Source organism: Pristiophorus japonicus, chromosome 19 (genome assembly GCF_044704955.1).
Source record: "Pristiophorus japonicus isolate sPriJap1 chromosome 19, sPriJap1.hap1, whole genome shotgun sequence".
NCBI classification, from domain to species: domain Eukaryota; kingdom Metazoa; phylum Chordata; class Chondrichthyes; family Pristiophoridae; genus Pristiophorus; species Pristiophorus japonicus.
This window is the reverse complement of record NC_091995.1, coordinates 62391193-62412987: the sequence shown is the minus strand read 5'-3', so window position 1 is coordinate 62412987 and position 21795 is coordinate 62391193. Positions and strand designations below refer to the sequence as shown.

Sequence of the window (21795 nt, the reverse complement as noted above, 5' to 3'; positions counted from 1 at the left end):
TGGGAAGGGATACAGTTCCCCGTCTGAAATATCAATTCATCATCGCAATCACACCAGGGAGAGGCCGTTCACCTGCTCCATGCGTGGGGAGGATTTTACTCAGTCATCCAATCTGCTGCAACTGCAGCGAGTTCACACTGGGGAAGTGGTGGAAGGGATTCACTCAGTCATCTGAATTGTGAGTACACAAGTGACTGCAGGGTTTGGGTTCTACTCTTATTACTGCTGTTCATCGCATCCTGACTGAATCGTATTCATTCTGTCAGTTGGGATTTGTTTCTGCTGATGTTAATAACCCCGAAAACTGGGATGGAGTTTAATATTTATATATTTTAAATAACACAGTGTGTCGCTATTTGATGTCTCCATGATAAGAGGATGTATTGTATAGGGTTAATCACAGGGTTAATTATGATATTTCGACATTTACAGTGTGTTTTCTGCTTCATGCCTTGTGGAATGTTGTTGATGCAGAGAGAGAGAGCGAGAGAGACCTTGATGCGCACACCATCTTGTTTATGGGACGGCCGGCGCCTCGAGGTCTCATGCTTTGTGGAAGAACAGCTGGGGCCTTACAGATTAGGAGTTGGCCATAAGCCACATGCACCCATGTTTGTTCAATAGTATAAAGGAACGGAACTGTCCAGTAGCTCTTTGAACTTCACCTTGGACCATGATTCACGAGCGGTGCTGGGGCCCCCAAGGCTCCTGACCAGCCGTCATTGCAGAGTTTCCGACGGGCCGCGGGCTGTGAGCTTTGATGCATCTTATCATACTTCTCTTTTCTTCCTAAACTGTATTATGTTTCTTTTCTCTCAGTAGACGGTGTTTTATCTTTACTTCATTTGTCTTGTCTCTTATTTAACATTCATCCAGATCCCAAACCTGGGTCTATTATTATCAATCCAAAACAGAGGAGACTAATTGATGTCCTGTTACTGACTGCTTCATGTTGCGCCTTTTCTCCTTTCTAACTCTAGATTGTTTCAGTGCTCATACCTTTGGTTACTCTCAAGGACAAGGCCCAGTTCCCCATACCTTCCCGAGTGCCTCGCTTTGCCTTGGTGTCCAGGTTAGGGACAGCTAACACACCCGGGATCACCAAAAACAAAACCCAGTCTGTTAATCACTTTCAGCGTCAGGACTTAGCGCATGCCCAACAGCATCTCTCTCACCTTCGATGTGTGAATAGAGTATCACGCCTGCAAAGCTGGTTTCATTTTAAATTTGAATCAACTCAGTAAAGGCATTTTTAAAAATCTGTATAAGTAAACTAATTACGTCAAATAATTTGCAAAGGTTTACAGTCAACAAGATGAACAAGGAAAAACATCGCGGCCCAATAACACAGCTCTATATACACAGGAGAAAGTCTGTTATCTCAGTCCTCGAATGTTAGTTGGTGAGATGAGAGACTGAATCCCTTTCCACACTCAGCTGGTAAATATGATCTCCCTGATGTATTTCCATCCGATGCGCATCTGCACCATTCTCACTGTCCCCACATTTACAGTGTTGAGTCAGCTGGGCACACGAGTCTCACAGGCTAGACAATTGGCTGAAGGTGCATCCACACACACAACATGTGTCCTGTTTCTCCCCGCTGTAATTGGTGTTTTTCCAAAGGCTGATGATAAGGTGATCCTGATGAATCTGGTGAATTCTCAAATATTGACGTGATGTTTGTTTTGAGTTTCCCAGCTGCAGATCCTCCCCTTCTAATACCCTGCAAATGGAGGTTACAAAAGTTCTTACTTTAACTACAGGATAGAAATGCAGAACAGACAATTCTAGATTTGAGAGAACAGTCTATCTCCTCCTGTCCCTCCTAAGCTGTAAATTCCTTATTCTAGACACTCTCCCTCCATCTGTACTGTCTAAAGTCAACATTGATTTCATCGCCTGCGAGTTATTTTCTCCAGAAAGTGCTGAATCTGGCTGGGTGCAATTCCACAGACATTTATTAACCTCTGCTGCCCCATCATCAGTCGACTGAGTGAGTGTCAGCAAGATTCCCACTGCGGTAGGTATTAGAGCCGAGTCCAATCCTGTCCTCAAATGACATCCACACACTTCCCAGTTGAGGTCACTGGATCGATATCAAGTGCAGGGGCAGTAGCTTATTTTTACTCATATTTAACTCAGTGATACTGAGGACAATTATTACCCCTGAACTGCTGCCTTGCCTGAGATCAACTGACAGCCCAGATCAAGGATCGAATTTGGGAACTTCCCAGTCAGTATTGCAGAGTGTTCTAAAAGTTGGGGGGGTGGGGGTTAAGGGAGGGTTGGAAATAATATTTTGAAACAACCTTTACTCCACCTTTAAATAAACTTTCGTCACACTGCACAATTCTTAAATCTTTCCAAATTAGACAAGCAAGTCAAATGGATCATAGAAACAATGCGACATTTTAGAAAGGCTCAAGTCACTGAAATAGACAGCTTTACAATCACTGCACAGTACAGAAGTGAGCGACTGTTAATGGGAGGTCGGTTCATGAAGTCCTCCGACACTCCGAGATAAACTGGACTGTTCCTTTAAGTAAAAAAAGGCAGAGAAAAGGGAATCCCTGTCCCTTTAAATATCTGCCCCATTCCTCAGGCAGTGGGAGGGGGATCTTTAGATCCTGACACAGCAAGCACTGCGGGATGGGCTCCTGCAGGGTCCTAACGAACAATTGAAAAGAGTGCACACAAAGTCTAAGATATATATAGAGATATATATAGAGAGAGAGAGAGATAGAGATATAGAGATAGATATATATATATCTATATATATATATATATATATATATAGATAGATAGATATATATATATATATATATATATATATATCTATATATATATAGATAGATAGATATATATATATATATATATATATATAGAGAGAGAGAGAGAGGCAGAGAGAGATAGAGATATATATAGAGATATATAAATAGAGAGATAGAGTGATAGCGATATATATATAGAGAGATATATACATATATATATATCTATATATAAGAGAGAGAGAGAGAGAGATAGAGATATATAAAGATTATATATATATATATATATATATATTTGTGTGTGTGTAAATAAAACATATCATTCTTAATGTTTGCTAGTCAATTCCACAGAGATAAGTTATCATAACCAGTTATTTTCCAACATTTTATTTCCTATTATTTACAGTAATTGCAGAATGTTTAGTACCTTTACCATTTATTGATGACCCATTGTCTTGTGTGCTCTTGTTTAGAAAATGATGTCACACTGACCATTCCATTACCACGGTGGCTGTCTGTCCGCAGTATTCAGTGGGAAAGGGGATTAAATTACACCGAGGGTAATGAGCAGCCACCCATCAGACTACACTTTATTGCCAAGTGATCACCTCACCATCACACAGAAGCTCCTGAGATTTACGACCAGTGTTGATGATTAGTGTAAGTGATGTTTAAAATGAAATTGTAGGAGTGAAAGAGTAGTTGGAGAGGGGGAGTTGGAGAGTAGGAGTCGAAGGGGGTTTATGAGTGAGTGTGATTTACTGCCATTAATTGCCTCTGTTGAACTATGATGGGGTTTATTTTTACTTTAAGATGTTTTGTATTGTGTGTTTCACTGAAGTTATACGTGGGGCTGCAGGTCCTTGCAGACACTGGGCTTTTTCTGGTGAATTAATGTGGGCAGTGTTAATTGTGAATACATTTGTGTGGGATCGTTCTGTGCTGAACGCATTGCTGTGGGTTTCCCCTCAGTCCCAGTGACGAGGTATTGTTGACACCAAAAAGTGTCCACTTACATTGTCACACCAAGTCCATGGATCAATTACATAGAGACACCAAGTCCAGGGACCACATAGAGAATGGTACCAAATGCAGGGACCAGTTGCATTGTGATACCAAACCACGGACCACTTACATTGAGACACCAAACCAGGGAGCACTTACATTGAGGCATCAAATCCAGGATGAATTACATAGTGACACCAAATTGAAGGATTAATAATACCGTGACAACAAATGCAGGGATCAGTAACACTGAGGCATCAAATCGAGGGACCACTTACATTGAGACTATAAAATTAAATAGGATACACGGCACAGAAATGGGCCATTCAGATAAACCAGTTTATGCTCTGCTTAGGAATTAGGGAGCCTCAGTATGGGGAGTGGTCATGTTGGTGCAAGCAGCTCTAGTTAGGGCGAAAGGTGGGTAATCAATGAAGATGTGATGGTGTAATCACATGGCGACTGTTGGGGCCTGGTGGCAGATTGTCAGAAGCCCTTTTCACGCAGCCTGATGATTAGATGTAATGAGCGGAACAACTGCATCCGTCTGTTCTTGTCCCAAAATCCACAAATTTAATGTCACTAATTTATTTCTCTGTGAGAAATGTAGAGATGAGAAAGAAGGGAGGAAATGATGCTTGCGCAGGAAAGACATTGTGCGGCTGTTTTGTGATTCGTCTGTGTGAGGTTAAAAACATGAAATGGAAAAGGGCACGTCCAGTTTCATTTATATTGCCAATACTGCTTTCTAAGTTAATCACTATATCCTTAGCCAAATATCCTATTGACTACCCCAAGAACTAATCCCAATTCTAATAAATAACCACAAACCACACCCACTAAGCCCTAAACCTACATCTAAACCCAGCTCCTAACCAAGGCTAAGAACATAATAGGAGCAGAAGTAGGCCATCTGGCCCCTTGAGCCCACTCCGCCATTCAATAATATCATGGCTGATCTGATATTGGCCTCAATTCCACTTCCCTGCTCTTTCCAGTTAACCCTTCACTTCCCTATCTTTCAAAAATCAGTCTATCTGCAACTTAAATATATTCAATGACCCAGCCTCCATTGCTCTCTGGGGTAGAGAATTTCAAAGATTTACGACACCCTGAGAGAAGAAATTCCTCCCCATTTATGTTTTAAATGGGCGACAACTTATTCTCAGACTATGCCACCTAGTTCTAGATTCCCCTGCAAGAGTAAACTGAGATCAGTGGAAGAGCTAAAGACCTGATAATGAAAGTATTTAAACAATTATTTTGATGCAACAAATACTGCAAGGTATGTTAATAACAAGTAATTATAATCAACTAACCCATCAAAATTAGCAAAGACAATTACAAAGATCAGAACTTTTCAAAGGCGATCACATGCAGTATATGTGGAGTTCTATTAACCGCATTCAAAAGGCGTTAAACAATACAGAAAATAATAGATTTCCAGTCTTAAGCAAGATAGTTCTTTAAAGGGTTGGTTGAAAGGAACGTCAAATGAGTGTAAAGTGAAACACTCCAGTTCAGCCCATTACACCCAAAAACCATATACTCAAACGAATCAAGCTTGGGATTTGATATGTTATAAGATGACCTGTGTGAGAAGTGAAATAATCTAGAGTAAGAAAAGGCCCAAAATGGAAGGTAAGGAAACATTAATTAGTCTCCTCTTATTATGGAGAAATCAAATATTCAACACACGGTGTTTGAAACAAGCTAATTTATTCAATATTTAGACAGAACATTAATCTCCAGCTCAGGTATAGGGGTTATGAAGAGTAGCAGAAACAAAGTCTAACTGCCAGAATGAACATGGTTCAGTGCCCAATGCAATTATAGTCATCGTCATAGGCAGTCCCTCAAAGTGAGGATGACTTGCTTCCACACAAAAAAGGAATGAGTTCACAGGTGTTTCAATGAAGGACGTAATATTCCAGATCCCAAACTACAGCTTGGAGTGCGGAAGATGCCTGTGATTGTATTTTTTTAACGTGTGGTGGCCATTGCACACCAGCCACCACACGGGCTTGACAGAGCTAGGTCTTGGTCCAGTGGCAAGGATTACACAAGACGACTGGAGACCAGATCTGCTGCATGGACTGAGCGCGTACACATGCCGCAGTGTGGGCTGGCCCGTGTTGCCCCTGGGCTCCATATTCACGCCTCTCCTGGGCCCTGGTCACTTCGTTCCACAAACTCTTGCTCCTTTGCCCCTCTTGCTGTGCCTGCCCGCACTGCAATCAGCGACCTGACTTCGCAGCGTCGCCCTCCTACAGTGGTATGCCGCCCCACGCTGCTCCCTCTGATGGCCCCGGCCTGCTGATGGTCTTGCAGGCCGGGACCACGCCGGTATCCGGGCAGGGCCGGCCCGCCGCACGCTGCTCCCTCTAATGCAGCCTTTCAATCTCAGTAATCCTCTTCAATTCACTAAATTGGCCTTTACCCAGCATTCGCTACGACAGGGGCACAATGCGCAGGCGCGCAACCAGGCCAGTTTCGAGCATGCGCAGTGCATGTAATGGCGGAGCAGAAAGGGTAAACATCTGCTGCTAAAAAGAGCCCATTTCAGCGGGGCGGAGGAGAGTAATGGACCAGCGGGTAGCCCTCAAACAGCTGGTGCCCGCAGGAAGCCCGGAATAATAACCTGAATATCGGCGACTGCAGCCTCGAGGCTTTCTCCAGGTCATAGGCCCAGGATAACGGCGGCCATCTCTGTACAGGAAGAGAAGTTCAGCGCTCCGCCATCTTGATTCAGTGAGCAACCAAGCAGGAGCAACGTGAGGTGCATCAGTATCTGTTTCCAACCGGTCCTCCTGGGTAAAGCAACAAAATAGTTATTTTATTCTCACTCTCCTCACCTCGGATTTCTCACCATCTCTCCTAAAGGCGCTGGTCAGTGCGAAGCTGACGGTTTACGTCCCAGACAATTGTAATCGGAAAGCCCCAGAGCTGTTCACTCCCAGGGTTAGAATCTCCATGTACAGTCCCAGGGTTAGAATCCCCATGTACAGTCCCAGGGTTAGAATCCCCGTGTAAAGTCCCAGGGTTATTATCGCATAAAAAAAACAAGAAAGAGTACAAGGCCATTTGGCCCCTGCAACCTGCTCCGCCATTCAATAACATCATGGCTGATCTGATCATGGACTCAGCTCCACTTACCTGCCTACTCCCCTTTATTCCCTTATTGCTCAAAAATCTGTCTACCTCTGCCTTAAATATATTCAATGACCCAGCCTCCACAGCTCTCTGGGGCAGAGAATTCTATAGATTTACAGCCCTCTGAGCGAAGCAGTTTCTCCTCATCTCAGTTTAAATGGGTGGCCCCTTATTCTGAGACTATGGCCCCCAGTTTTAGTTTCCCTGCTGAGTGGAAATACTCTGTCTGCTTCCACCTTGTCGAGCCCCCGGGATATCTTATGTTTCAATAAGATCACCTCACATTCTTCTGAATTCCAATGTGTATAGGCCCAACCTACTCAACCTATCCTCATAAGTCAACCCCCTCATCTCTGGAATCAACCTTTGAACAGCCTCCAATGCAAGTATATCCTTCCTTAAATACGGAGACCAAAACTGGACGCAATACTCCAGGTGTGGCCTCACCAATACCCTGTACAGTTGTAGCTTACCTCTCTGCTTCTATACTCTATCCCCCTTGCAATAAAGGCCAACATTGCATTTGCGTTCCTGATTACTTGCTGTATCTGCATACTAACTTTTTGTATTTCATGCACGAGGACCCCCAGGTCCCTCTGTACTGCTGCACGTGCCAATTTTTCTCCATTTAAATTATAATTTGCTTTTCTATTATTTCTGATAAAGTGAATAACCTCACATTTTCCCACATTATACTACATCTGCCAAATTTTTGCCCACTCATTTAGCCTGTCTATGTTCCTTTGCAGAGTTTTTATGCTTCACAATTTGCTTTCCCACCCATCTTTGTATAATCAGCAAACTTGGCTGCAGTAAACTCGGTCCTTTCATCCAAGTCATTAATATAGACTGTAAATAGTTGAGGACCCAGCACCAATCCCTGAGGCACCAACCAGAAAATGACACATTTATCCTGACTCTGTTTTCTGTTAGTTAACCAATCCTTTATCCATGCTAATATATTACCCCCAACCCTGTGAACTTTTATCTTGTGCAGTAACCTCTTATGTGGCACCTTATCGAATGTCATCTGGAAATAATCCAAATACACCACATCCACTGATTCCCCCTTACCCATCCTGCTCATTACATCCTCAAAGAACTCCAGCAAATTTGTCAAACATGATTTCCCTTTCATAAAGCATGCTGACTCTGTTTGATTGAATCATGCTTTTCCAAATGTCCTGCTACTGCTTTCTTAATAATGGACTCCAGCATTTTCCCAAAGATAGATGTGAGGCTAACTGGTCGATAGTTTCCTGCTTTTTGTCTGCCTTTTTTAAATAGAGGTGTTACATTTGCGGTTTTCCAATCTGCTGGGATCGCCTCAGAATCCAGGGAATTTTGGTAAATTACTACCAATGCATCCACTATCTCTGCAGTCACTTCACTTAAGAATCTAGGATAGAAGCCATCAGGTCCAGGTGACTTGTTCGCCTTTAGTCCCATTATTTTACCAAGTACGGCTTCATTAGTGATAGTGAATGTGTCAAGTTCCTCCCTCCCTATAACCCCTTGATTATCCACCGGTATTACTCTGTGACTGAGTGTTTTACTCTAATTACAGTGATCTCGGACTGTTTCTGTCGGATAATAACTCCTGCATGGGCCCAGCAAACACTCCTACTCCCTCGTCCTTCCGATGTTTCTGGAGGATTGCTTTGTGAAGACTGGCTCATGGAGAGAAACACTCTGCATGGAATGATCCCAAATTGAGCATCTCCAACGGACAAAGCTCGCAGCTTTAATCATTCTCTGTCCTTTCCACCCAGGCCCAGTTCCTTTGCTCAGATTCAGATAAAAGTAAATTGGGAAAAGTGCACTTTGATTTTTACAGGCTGAATTAGTGCAGAGAACTGCGCATGCGCGGATAAGCCCCGCCCCGTGTCGATTTCCAGTGAGCAGAAGAGCGCATTCGCCCTCCCCTCCCCCAGCCCTGCCTGTGATTGCCATTCACTCAGTGAGCGGAAGAAGATGGTTTAAAACAGCCGGGAATGGAGAAACCGCGGCCCCAGGGTAAGGCAGCGAGCAGCAGCCTCCTTGCAGCAGCGCAGCGCTTTGGGAGCGTGTCCGCAGATGGGCTCAGAGATCGGCATTGAGTCCGGGGGGGAGTTCAGGGGTAGTCGGGGGCTGTGTGTAAGGGGCAGAGTGGACCAAGAACCAGTCTCAGTGCGTGGTGTGAGTGGGGGAAGGGAGAGGCCATTCTCGGGCTGTGTGTGGACAGCGTGTGTCCAGGGTAAGGGAGACAGAATGGGCAGAATCTGCTGCTTTCTCTCTCCAAACCAGTAATGAACGTTCCTGGTTTAGTTCCAGGGGCTGTGTGCAAGAGGCAGAGTGGAGCAGGAACTAGTTCCGGAACATGGTGTGAGTGGGGGAAGGGAGAGGCCATTCTCGGGCTGTTTGTGGACAGTTGTAAGGTAACAGAGAAAGTAAATCACCTCGCACTTCCAAATCATTGCTGCTTTCCTTCCCCAAATCAGTAGTGAATGTTCCTGATTCAGTTCCAATCTCACCGTGTCTTTTGTTCTTGGATAGTGAGCAGTGGAAACACAGCCTGACAGTGAGGATGTGGGGAGTTTCACAAAGTGCATCTATTGCAGGCACCAGGAGATGAGTGTGGGAGAAGATATTTTAAAGACGGGTTATATTGTTTCGGTGAGCTGAGTTCTCCAGAACCGTGTTGCTGGTGATCGAGAAATACTTTGTCGCTCCCTCAGATACATCATATTCTCCCTTGCATTCATATCTTATAACTAATATTGTTCTCGTATTATTATTCTCAGAGCAAATTTCTTTAACAAGCCAGAACAAATGTGATCTTTCCGCCACCTGGAACACAAGGAACAGTGCAGGCAACTCCTTCTCACACACAGTAAGTAGATTATCACTCTCAGACTGCAGAGACACAGAACTGGCCTCAATCCTATTATCACAGGCAGCAGAATCTGTCAGTACCACAGTGATCCGAAGTGGCAGAGTTACATTATGAATCTTACAGCCACATGGAGCAGTAGAATCAGATGCTGTTTCACCATTGAAACAGATCACACTGGCAGGTACATTAAACACCCACACTCACTTGCCAGAAACTGGCAGGTATAGAATAAAATATACAGTCATCGACCGGAAAAAAATGTCAAACAGATAGTACAAACCACACTCGTATATCAGAAACTGATGGGTACAGAGCAAAAGCCATATTCATGTTTCAGAATGTGACAGATTCAGTATTTAACCCCCCGAACATATCAAAAAGTGACAGCTGCAGAATAAAACCCACATTCCCATACCATAGACTGACAGATACAGCATGCAACACACACCCACATATATGAAAGTGACATTTGCAGAATAAAATCCCCACTTGCATACCAGGTAAAGTATAAGTCCCATGTGCACATATCGGAAAACTGAAAGGCAGTAAGTAAAATTGTTACTTGCATCGCAGAAACTGATCGGGGCAGAGTAAAACCCACACACACGCATCAGAAAAATGACAGGTAGCAGGCAAAATCTTCACTCATATATCTCAGAAATACAGGTAAAATGTTAAATTGATTCTCATGTTGTCATACCAGAGACTGGCAGATACAGAGTAAATTCCACACCCACATAGCAGGAACTGACAGGTACAATCAAGTAGCAGGAACAAATAGGTACAGATTAAACCCAGACTAACAGAACAGAAACTGACAGATACAGAAATATACACACACTCAGATATCAGAGACTGAGAGATACAGTATAAAACACACACTCTTATATCAGAGACTGAGAGATACAGTATAAAACACACACTCACATATCAGAGACTGAGAGATACAGTATAAAGCCCACACTCACATACCAGAGACTGACAAGTACAGATTAAACCCAGACTCACATACCAGACACTGACAGGTACAGATTAAATGCACACTCATATACCAGAGACTGACAGGTACAGATTTAATCCCACACTCACATACCAGGGACTGACAGGTATAGATTAAATCCAAACTGACATACCAGAGGCTGACAGGTACAGATTAAACCCACACGTACCTAGCTGAAACGGACAGGTACAGATAATACCCCACACTCACAGAACAGAAACTGACAGGTAAGATTATACCCCACACTCACATACCAGAAACTGACAGGTACAGATTCTATCCCACACTCACATACCAGAAACTGACATGTACAGGTTAAACCCACACTCACATACCAGGGACTGACAGGTACAGATTATACACCACACTCACATACCAGAAACTGACAGGTACAGATTCAACCCACACTCACATACCAGAAACTGACAGGTACAGATTCAACCCACACTCACATAACAGAAACTGACAGGTTCAGATTAAACACACACTCACATACCAGACACTGAGAGAAACATAGAAACATAGAAAATAGGTGCAGGAGTAGGCCATTCGGCACTTCGAGCCTGCACCGCCATTCAATAAGATCATGGCTGATCATTCCTTCAGTACCCCTTTCCTGCATTCTCTCCATACCCCTTGATCCCCTTAACCGTAAGGGCCATATCTAACTCCCTCTTGAATATATCCAATGAATTGGCATCAACAACTCTCTGCGGCAGGCAATTCCACAGGTTAACAACTCTCTGAGTGAAGGAGTTTCTCCTCATCTCAGTCCTAAATGACCTACCCCTTATCCTAAGACTATGTCCCCTGGTTCTGGACTTCTCCAACATAGGGAACATTCTTCCCGCATCTAACCTGTCCAATCCCGTCAAAATCTTGTATGTTTCTATGAGATCCCCTCTCATCCTTCGAAACTCCAGTGAATAAAGGCCCAGTTGATCCAGTCTCTCCTCATATATGACAGCCCAGCCATGCCTGGAATCAGTCTGGTGAACCTTTGCTGCACTCCCTCAATAGCCAGAACGTCCTTCCTCAGATTCGGAGACCAAAACTGAACATAATATTCCAGGTGGGGCCTCACCAAGACCCTGTACAACTGCAGCAAGACTTCCCTGCTCCTATACTCAAATCCCCGAGCTAGGAAGGCCAACATACCATTTGCCTTCTTCACCACCTGCTGTACCTGAATGCCAATTTTCAATGACTGATGAACCACGACACCCAGGTCTCGCTGCGCCTCCCATTTACCTAATCTTCCGCCATTCAGATAATATTCTGCCTTCGTGTTTTTGCCCCCAAAGTGGATACCCTCACATTTATCCACATTATACTGCATCTGCCATGTATTTGCCCACTCACCTAACCTGTCCAAGTCACCCAACGTGTCCAAGTCACCCTGCAGCCTCTTAGTGTCCGCCTCACAGATCATACCGCCACCAAGTTTAGTGTCATCTGCAAACTTGGAGATATTACACTCAATTCCATCGTCTAAATCATCAATATATATTGTAAAGAGCTGGGGTCCCAGCACTGAGCCCTGCGGCACTCCATTAGTCACTGCCTGACATTCTGAAATGGACCCATTAATCCCAACTCTCTGCTTCCTGTCTGCCAACCAGTTCTCTAACCACGTCAGTACATTACCCCCAATACCATGTGCTTTGATTTTGCACACCAATCTCTTGTGCGGGACCTTGTCAAAAGCCTTTTGAAAGTCCAAATACACCACATCCACTGAGTCTCCCTTGTCCACCCTACCAGTTACATCCTCAAAAAATTCCAGAAGATTTGTCAAGCATGATTTCCCTTTTATAAATCCATGCTGACTTGGACCAATCCTATCACTGCTCTCCAAATGCGCTGCTATTTCATCCTTAATGATCGATTCCAACATTTTCCTAACCACCGATGTCAGGTCTATAATTACCCGTTTTCTCTCACCCTCCTTTTTTAAAAAGTGGTGTTACATTAGCAACCCTCCAGTCCATAGGAACTGATCCAGAGTCGATAGACTGTTGGAAAATTATCACCAATGCATCCACTATTTCTAGGGCCACTTCCTGGGATGTAGACTATCCGGCCCTGGGGATTTATCGGCCTTCAATCCCGTCAATTTCCCTAACACCATTTCCCTCCTAATAAGGATATCCTTCAGTTCCTCCTTCTCGCTAGTCCTTCGGACCCCTAGTACATAGGGAAGGTCTTCCTTTTTGAAGACAGAACCAAAGTACTTGTTCAATTGGTCTTCCATTTCTTTGTTCCCCATTATAAATTCACCTGAATCTGACTGCAAGGGACCAACGCTTGTCTTCACTAATCTTTTTCTCTTCACATACCTATAGAAGCTTTTGCAGTCATTTTTTATGTTTCCGGCAAGCTTCCTCTCGTACTCTATTTTCCCTCTCTTAATTTAACCCTTTATCCTCCTCTGCTGTATTCTAAATTTCTCCCAGTCCTCCGGTTTGCTACTTTTTCTGGCAAATTTGTATGCCTCTTCCTTGGATTTAACACTGTCCTTAATTTCACTTGTTAGCCACGGTTGAGCCACCTTCCCCGTTTTATTTTTACTCCATACAGGAATGTACAATTGTTGAAGTTCGTCCATGTGATCTTTAAAGGTTTGCCATTGCCTATCCACCGTCAACCCTTTAAGTATCATTTGCCAATCTAATCTAGCCAATTCGCGCCTCATACCATCAAAGTTACCTTTCCTTAAGTTCAGGACCCTAGTTTCTTAATTAACTTTGTCACACTCCATCTTAATAAAGAATTCTACCATATTATGGTCACTCTTCCCCAAGGGGCCTCGCACAACAAGATTGCTAATTAGTCCCTTCTCATTACACATCACCCAGTCTAGGATGGCCAGCTCTCTGGTTGGTTCCTCGACATATTGGTCCAGAAATCCATCCCTAATACACTCCAGGAAATCATCCTCCAATGCATTGCTACCAGTTAGGTTAGCCCAATCAATATGTAGATTAATGTCACTCATGATTATTGCTGTACCTTTATTGCACACATCCCTTAATTGTTGTTTGATGCTGTCCCCATCCTCACTACTACTATGTGGTAGCCTGTACACAACTCCCACTCGTGTTTTCTGCCCTTTGGTATTCCGTAGCTCCACCCATACCGATTCCACATCATCCAAGCTAATGTCCTTCCTTACTATTGCCTTAATTTCTTCTTTAACCAGCAACGCCACCCCGCCTCCTTTTCCTTTCTGTCTATCCTTCCTAAATGCTGAATACCCCTGGATGTTAAGTTCCCAGCCTTGGTCACCCTGGAGTCATGTCTCCGTGATGGCAATCACATCATACTGTTAACTGTTATCTGCGCAGTTAATTCGTCCATCTTATTCCGAATACTCCTAGCATTGTGGGACAGAGCCTTCAGGCTTGTCTTTTTAACACACTTTGACCCTTTAGAATTCTGCTGTAAAGTGGCTCTTTTTGTTTTTTGCCTTGGGTTTCTCTGCCCTCCACTTTTACTATTCTACTTTCAATCTTTTGCTTCTGTCTCCATTTTATTCCCCTGTCTCCATGCATAGGTTCCCATCCCCCTGCCATATTAGTTTAACTCCTCCCAAACAGCATGAGCAAACACTCCCCCTGGGACATTAGTTCCGGTCCTGCCCAGGTGCAGACCGTCCGGTTTGTACTGGTCCCACCTCCCCCAGAACCGGTTCCAAAGTCCCAGGAATTTGAATCCTTCCCCTCTGCACCACTGCTCAAGCCACGTATTCATCTGAGCTCTCCTGCGATTCCTACTCTATGACTAGCACGTGGCACGTAATCCTGAGATTACTACTTTAGAGGTCCTACCTTTTAATTTAACTCCTCACTCCCTAAATCCGTCTCGTAGGACCTCATCCCGTTTTTTTACCTATATCGTTGGTACCTATATGCACCACGACAACTGGCTGTTCACCCTCCCTTTTCAGAATGTCCTGCACCCGCTCCGAGATATCCTTGATCCTTGCACCAGGGAGGCAACATACCATCCTGGATTCTCGGTTGCGGCCACAGAAACGCCCATCTATTCCCCTTCCAATTGAATCCCCTATCACTATCACTCTCCCACTCTTTTTCCTGCCCTCCTTTGCAGCAGAGCCCGCCATGGTGCCATGAACCTGGCGGCTGCTGCTCTCCCCTGATGAGTCATCCCCCTCAACAGTACCCAAAGCGGTGTATCTGTTTTTCAGGGGAATGGCCGCAGGGGACCCCTGCACTAACTTCCTTGCACTGCTTTTCCTGTTGGTCTTCCATTTCCTATCTGGCTGTGTACCCGTTACCTGCGGTAAGACCAACTCACTAAATGTGCTATTCACATCATTCTCAGCATCGTGCCTGCTCCAGAGTGAATCCACCCGCAGCTCCAGTTCTGCAACGCGGTTCGTCAGGAGCTGGAGGCAGATACACTTCCCGCACACGTAGTCATCAGGGACACCGGGGTCATCCCTGACTTCCCACATAGTACAGGAGGAGCATTGATGTGCAAAGTTAGAGCACATGGGATTGGGGGTAGTGTACTGACATGGATTGAGAACTGGTTGTCAGACAGGAAGCAAAGAGTAGCAGTAAATGGGTACTTTTCAGAATGGCAGGCAGTGACTAGTGGGGTACCGCAAGGTTCTGTGCTGGGGCCCCAGCTGTTTACACTGTATATTAATGATTTAGATGAGGGGATTAAATGTAGTATCTCCAAATTTGCGGATGACACTAAGTTGGGTGGCAGTGTGAGCTGCGAGGAGGATGCTGTGAGGCTGCAGAGCGACTTGGATAGGTTAGGTGAGTGGGCAAATGCATGGCAGATGAAGTATAATGTGGATAAATGTGAGGTTATCCACTTTGGTGGTAAAAACAGAGAGACAGACTATTATCTGAATGGTGACAGATTAGGAAAAGGGGAGGTGCAAAGAGACCTGGGTGTCATGGTACATCAGTCATTGAAGGTTGGCATGCAGGTGCAGCAGGCGGTTAAGAAAGCAAATGGCATGTTGGCCTTCATAGCAAGGGGATTTGAGTACAGGGGCAGGGAGGTGTTGCTACAGTTGTACAGGGCATTGGTGAGGCCACACCTGGAGTATTGTGTACAGTTTTGGTCTCCTAACCTGAGGAAGGACATTCTTGCTATTGAGGGAGTGCAGCGAAGGTTCACCAGACTGATTCCCGGGATGGCGGGACTGACCTATCAAGAAAGACTGGATCAACTGGGCTTGTATTCACTGGAGTTCAGAAGAATGAGAGGGGACCTCATAGAAACATTTAAAATTCTGACGGGGTTAGACAGGTTAGATGCAGGAAGAATGTTCCCAATGTTGGGGAAGTCCAGAACCAGAGGTCACAGTCTAAGGATAAGGGGTAAGCCATTTAGGACCGAGATGAGGAGGAACTTCTTCACCCAGAGAGTGGTGAACCTGTGGAATTCTCTACCACAGAAAGTTGTTGAGGCCAATTCACTAAATATATTCAAAAAGGAGTTAGATGAGGTCCTTACTACTAAGGGGATCAAGGGGTATGGCGAGAAAGCAGGAATGGGGTACTGAAGTTGCATGTTCAGCCATGAACTCATTGAATGGCGGTGCAGGCTAGAAGGGCCGAATGGCCTACTCCTGCACCTATTTTCTATGTTTCTATGTTTCTAACACGTGTCCGAGCTCTCCTGCCATGACTTAACCCCTAGATTAACTTCATTTGGCAACAACAACGCTAAAAGTTACTTACTGAAATAGAAAAGAAAAAGGAAAGCTGCTTACCAATCACCAGCCAATCACTTAGCCCCTTGACTGTGACGTCACCTTTCAATTTCTTTCTACTTCTTTGTTTCCCCACTGCAGCTGCACAAGCCCCGCCTCCTCGACCCCAAACTCCCGCCTCCTCGACCCCAAACTCCCGCCTCCTCGACCACGGAACTCCCGCCTCCCCTCGACCCCAAACTCCCGTCTCCTCGACCCCAAATTCCCGCCTCCCCTCGACCCCGGACCTCCCGCCCCCTCGACCCCGGACCTCCCGCCCCCTCGACCCCGGACCTCCCGCCCCCTCGACCCCGGACCTCCCGCCCCCTCGACCCCGGACCTCCCGCCCCCTCGACCCCGGACCTCCCGCCCCCTCGACCCCGGACCTCCCGCCCCCTCGACCCCGGACCTCCCGCCCCCTCGACCCCGGACCTCCCGCCCCCTCGACCCCGGACCTCCCGCCCCCTCGACCCCGGACCTCCCGCCCCCTCGACCCCGGACCTCCCGCCCCCTCGACCCCGGACCTCCCGCCTCCTCGACCCCGGACCTCCCGCCTCCTCGACCCCGGACCTCCCGCCTCCTCGACCCCGGACCTCCCGCCTCCTCGACCCCGGACCTCCCGCCTCCTCGACCCCGGACCTCCCGCCTCCTCGACCCCGGACCTCCCGCCTCCTCGACCCCGGACCTCCCGCCTCCTCGACCCCGGACCTCCCGCCTCCTCGACCCCGGACCTCCCGCCTCCTCGACCCCGGACCTCCCGCCTCCTCGACCCCGGACCTCCCGCCTCCTCGACCCCGGACCTCCCGCCTCCTCGACCCCGGACCTCCCGCCTCCTCGACCCCGGACCTCCCGCCTCCTCGACCCCGGACCTCCCGCCTCCTCGACCCCGGACCTCCCGCCTCCTCGACCCCGGACCTCCCGCCTCCTCGACCCCGGACCTCCCGCCTCCTCGACCCCGGACCTCCCGCCTCCTCGACCCCGGACCTCCCGCCTCCTCGACCCCGGACCTCCCGCCTCCTCGACCCCGGACCTCCCGCCTCCTCGACCCCGGACCTCCCGCCTCCTCGACCCCGGACCTCCCGCCTCCTCGACCCCGGACCTCCCGCCTCCTCGACCCCGGACCTCCCGCCTCCTCGACCCCGGACCTCCCGCCTCCCCTCGACCCCGGAACTCCCGCCTCCCCTCGACTCTCCGACTCTGCTCGCACTCTGGGCCTTTTGTAGGCCACGCCTCCTCGACCCCGGAACTCCCGCCTCTCCTCGACTCTCCGACTCTGCTCGCACTCTGGGCCTTTTGGAGGCCTCGCCTCCTCGACCCCGGAACTCCCGCCTCCCCTCGACTCTGCGACTCTGCTCGCACTCTGGGCCTTTTGTAGGCCTCGACTCCGGAACTCCCGCCTCCCCTCGACTCTCCGACTCTGCTCGCACTCTGGGCCTTTTGTCGGCCTCGCCTCCTCGACCCCGGAACTCCCCCCTCCCTTCGACTCTCCGACTCTGCTCGCACTCTGGGCCTTTTGTAGAGCACGCCTCCTCGACCCCGGAACTGCCGCCTCCCCTCGACTCTCCGACTCAGCTCGCACTCTGGGCCTTTTGTAGGCCTCGCCTCCTCGACCCCGGAACTCCCGGCTCCCCTCGACTCTCCGACTCTGCTCGCACTCTGGGCGTATTGTAGGCCTCGCCTTCTCGACCCCGGAACTCCCGCCTCTCCTAGACTTTGCTCGCACTCTGGGCCTTTTGTAGGCTTCCCGCCTCCTCGACCCCAGAACTCCCGCCTCTCCTCGACTCTCCGACTATGCTCGAACTCTGGGCCTTTTGGTGACATCCCGACGCTCCGACACCCGGAACTCCCGCCTTCCCTCGACTCTACGACTCTGCTCGCACTCTGGGCCTTTTGTAGGCCTCGTCTCCTCGACCCCGGAACTCCCGCCTCCCCTCGACTCTCCGACTCTGCTCGCACTCTGGGCCTTTTGTCGGCCTCCCGCCGCCTTGACCCCGGAACTCCAGCCTCTCCTCGACAGGTACAGATTAAACCCACACTCCCATACCAGAAACTGACAGGTACAGATTGTAACCCACACTCACATACCAGAGACTGACAGATACAGATTATATCCCACGCTCACATACCAGAGAGTGACAGGTACAGATTATACACGTCACTAACATACTGGAAACTGATAGGTACAGATTAAACCCACATGCACATACCAGACACTGACAGGTACCGATTAAAACCCACACTCACAGACCAGAAACTGACAGGTACAGATTATACTCCACGCTCACATACCAGACACTGACCGGTACAGATTAAACCCACACTCACATAGCAGACACTGACAGGTACAGATTAAAACCCACACTCACAGACCAGATACCGACAGGTACAAATTAAACCCATACTCACATTCCAGATATCGACAGTACAGATTAAACCCACACTCACAAACCAGAGATTGAGAGGTACAGATTAAACCCACACTCACACACCAGAAACAGACAGATACACTTTAAACCCACACTCACATACCCAACACTGACAGGTACAGTTAATACTCCACACTCACATACCAGACACTGACAGGTACAGATTATAGCCCACACTCACATACCAGACACTGACAGGGACAGATTATACCCCACACTCACATACCAGAAACAGACAGGTACAGATTAAAACCCACATTCACATACCAGAAACTGACAGGAACAGATTATACCCCACACTCACATACCACACACTGACAGGTACACATTAAAGCTCACACTCACATACCAGAGATTGAGATGTACAGATTATACCCCACACCTGATTCCAGAGACTGACAGGTACAGATTATACCCCATACTCACATACCAGCAGCTGTCAGGTACATATTGTACACCACACTCACATACCAGTCACTGACAGGTATAGATGAAACCCACACTCACATACCAGACACTGACAGTTACAGATTAAAACCCACACTCAAATACCAGAAGCTGAAAGGTACAGATTAAACCCACACTCACCTACCAGGGACTGACAGGTGCAGATTATACCCCACACTCACATATCGGATACTGACACGTACCGATTAAACCCACGCTCACATAACCGAAACTGACAGGTACAGATTATACCCCACACTCACATACCAGAAACTGACAGGTACAGATTAAAACCCACACTCACATTCCAGACACTGACAGGTACAGATTAGACCCCACACTCACATACTGGAGACTGACAGGAACAGATTATATCCCACACTCACATACCAGACATTGACAGGTACAGATTAAACCCACACTCACATGCCAGGGACTGACAGGTGCAGATTAACCCACACTCACATACCAGAAACTGAAAGGTACAGATTATATCCCACACACATATACCAGAGACTGACAGGTACAGATTAAAACCCACACTCACATACCAGACACTGACAGGTACAGATTATACCCCACACTCACATACCAGAAACAGACAGGTACAGCTTAAACCCACACTCACATACCAGACACCGACAGGGACAGATTAAACCCACACTCACATACCAGACAGTGACAAATATAGTTTAAAGCCACACTCACATACCAGCCACTGACAGGTACAGATTCACCCCACACTCACATACCAGTCACTGACAGGTATAGATTAAACCCACACTCACATGCCAGACACTGACAGGTACAGATTATATCCTACACTCATATACCAGACACTGACCGGTACAGATTATATCCCACACTCACATACCAGACACTGACGGGTACAGATTATACCACACACTCGATTCCAGAAACTGACAGGTACAGATTATACCCCATACTCACATACCAGAAGCTGTCAGGTACACATTATTCCCAACACTCACATACCAGAGATTGAGAGGTACAGATTATACCCCACACTTGATTTCAGAGACTGACAGGTACAGATTTAAACCCACAATCACATAATAGAAACTCAGTTATAGATTATACCCCACACTCACAGACCAGAAGCTGACAGGTCCAGATTAAACCCACACTCACATACCAGTAGCTGTCAGGTACAGATTATACCCCATACTCACATACCAGACACTGACAGGTACAGATTCACCCCACACTCACATACCAGTCACTGACAGGTATAGATTAAACCCACACTCACATACCAGAGACTGACAGGTACTGATCAAATCCACACTCACATACCAGACACTGACAGGGACAGATTATATACCACACTTACATACGAGAAACTGACAGGTCCAGATTAAGCACACACTCACAGACCAAACACTGACAGGTACAGATTATACCCCACACTCACATACCAGAAACTGACAGGTACAGATTAAAACCCACACTCACATTCCAGACACTGACAGGTACAGATTATACCCACACTCACGTAACAGACACGACAGGTACAGATTAAACCCACACTCAAATACCAGACATTGACAGGTACAGATGATACCCCACACTCTCATACCAGACACTGACACGTACAGATTAAACCCACACTTATATACCAGAGACTGACAGGTACATATTAAACCCACACTCACATAACAGACACTGACAGGTACAGATTAAACCCACACTCACATACCAGAGACTGACAGGTACAGATTAAACTCCACACTCACATACCCGACACTGACAGGTACAGATTAAATCCCACACTCACATACCAGAGACTGACAGGTACAGATTATACGCCACACACATACCAGAGACTGACAGGTACACTTTAAACGTGCACTCACATACCAGACACCGACAGGTACAGATTATACCACACACTCGATTCCAGAAACTGACAGGTACAGATTATACCCCATACTCATATACCAGAAGCTGTCAGGAACACATTCTACACCACACTCACATACCAGAGATTGAGAGGTACAGATTATACCCCACACTCACATACCAGACACTGACAGGTACAGATTATACCCCACATTCACATACCAGAGACTGACAGGTACAGATTATACCCCACACTCACATACCAGAGATTTACAGGTACAGATTATACCCCACACTCACATACCAGAAACTGACAGATACAGATTATATCCCACGCTCACATACCAGAGAGTGACAGGTACAGATTATACACGTCACTAACATACTGGAAACTGATCGGTACAGATTAAACCCACATGCACATACCAGACACTGACAGGTACCGATTAAAACCCACACTCACAGACCAGAAACTGACAGGTACAGATTATACTCCACACTCACAGACCAGA

At 46.9% G+C, this 21795-nt stretch overlaps 2 long non-coding RNA genes across 2 annotated transcripts in view; one reads left to right on the top strand and one right to left on the bottom strand.

Moving 5' to 3' along the window:
* Positions 1 to 21795, top strand: part of LOC139230471 (uncharacterized) — a 104106-nt gene that overhangs the window by 59711 nt on the left and 22600 nt on the right. Inside the window, exons 3-4 of the long non-coding RNA XR_011587938.1 lie at positions 3245 to 3431; positions 9713 to 9801. This is a non-coding gene — a long non-coding RNA (uncharacterized lncRNA). The remainder of the gene's footprint in view (positions 1 to 3244; positions 3432 to 9712; positions 9802 to 21795) is intronic.
* Positions 1247 to 6577, bottom strand: LOC139230473 (uncharacterized). The gene is made up of 2 exons (XR_011587939.1): positions 6418 to 6577; positions 1247 to 1726 (listed from the first exon to the last, which is right to left on the bottom strand). It is a non-coding gene; the product is annotated as an uncharacterized lncRNA (long non-coding RNA).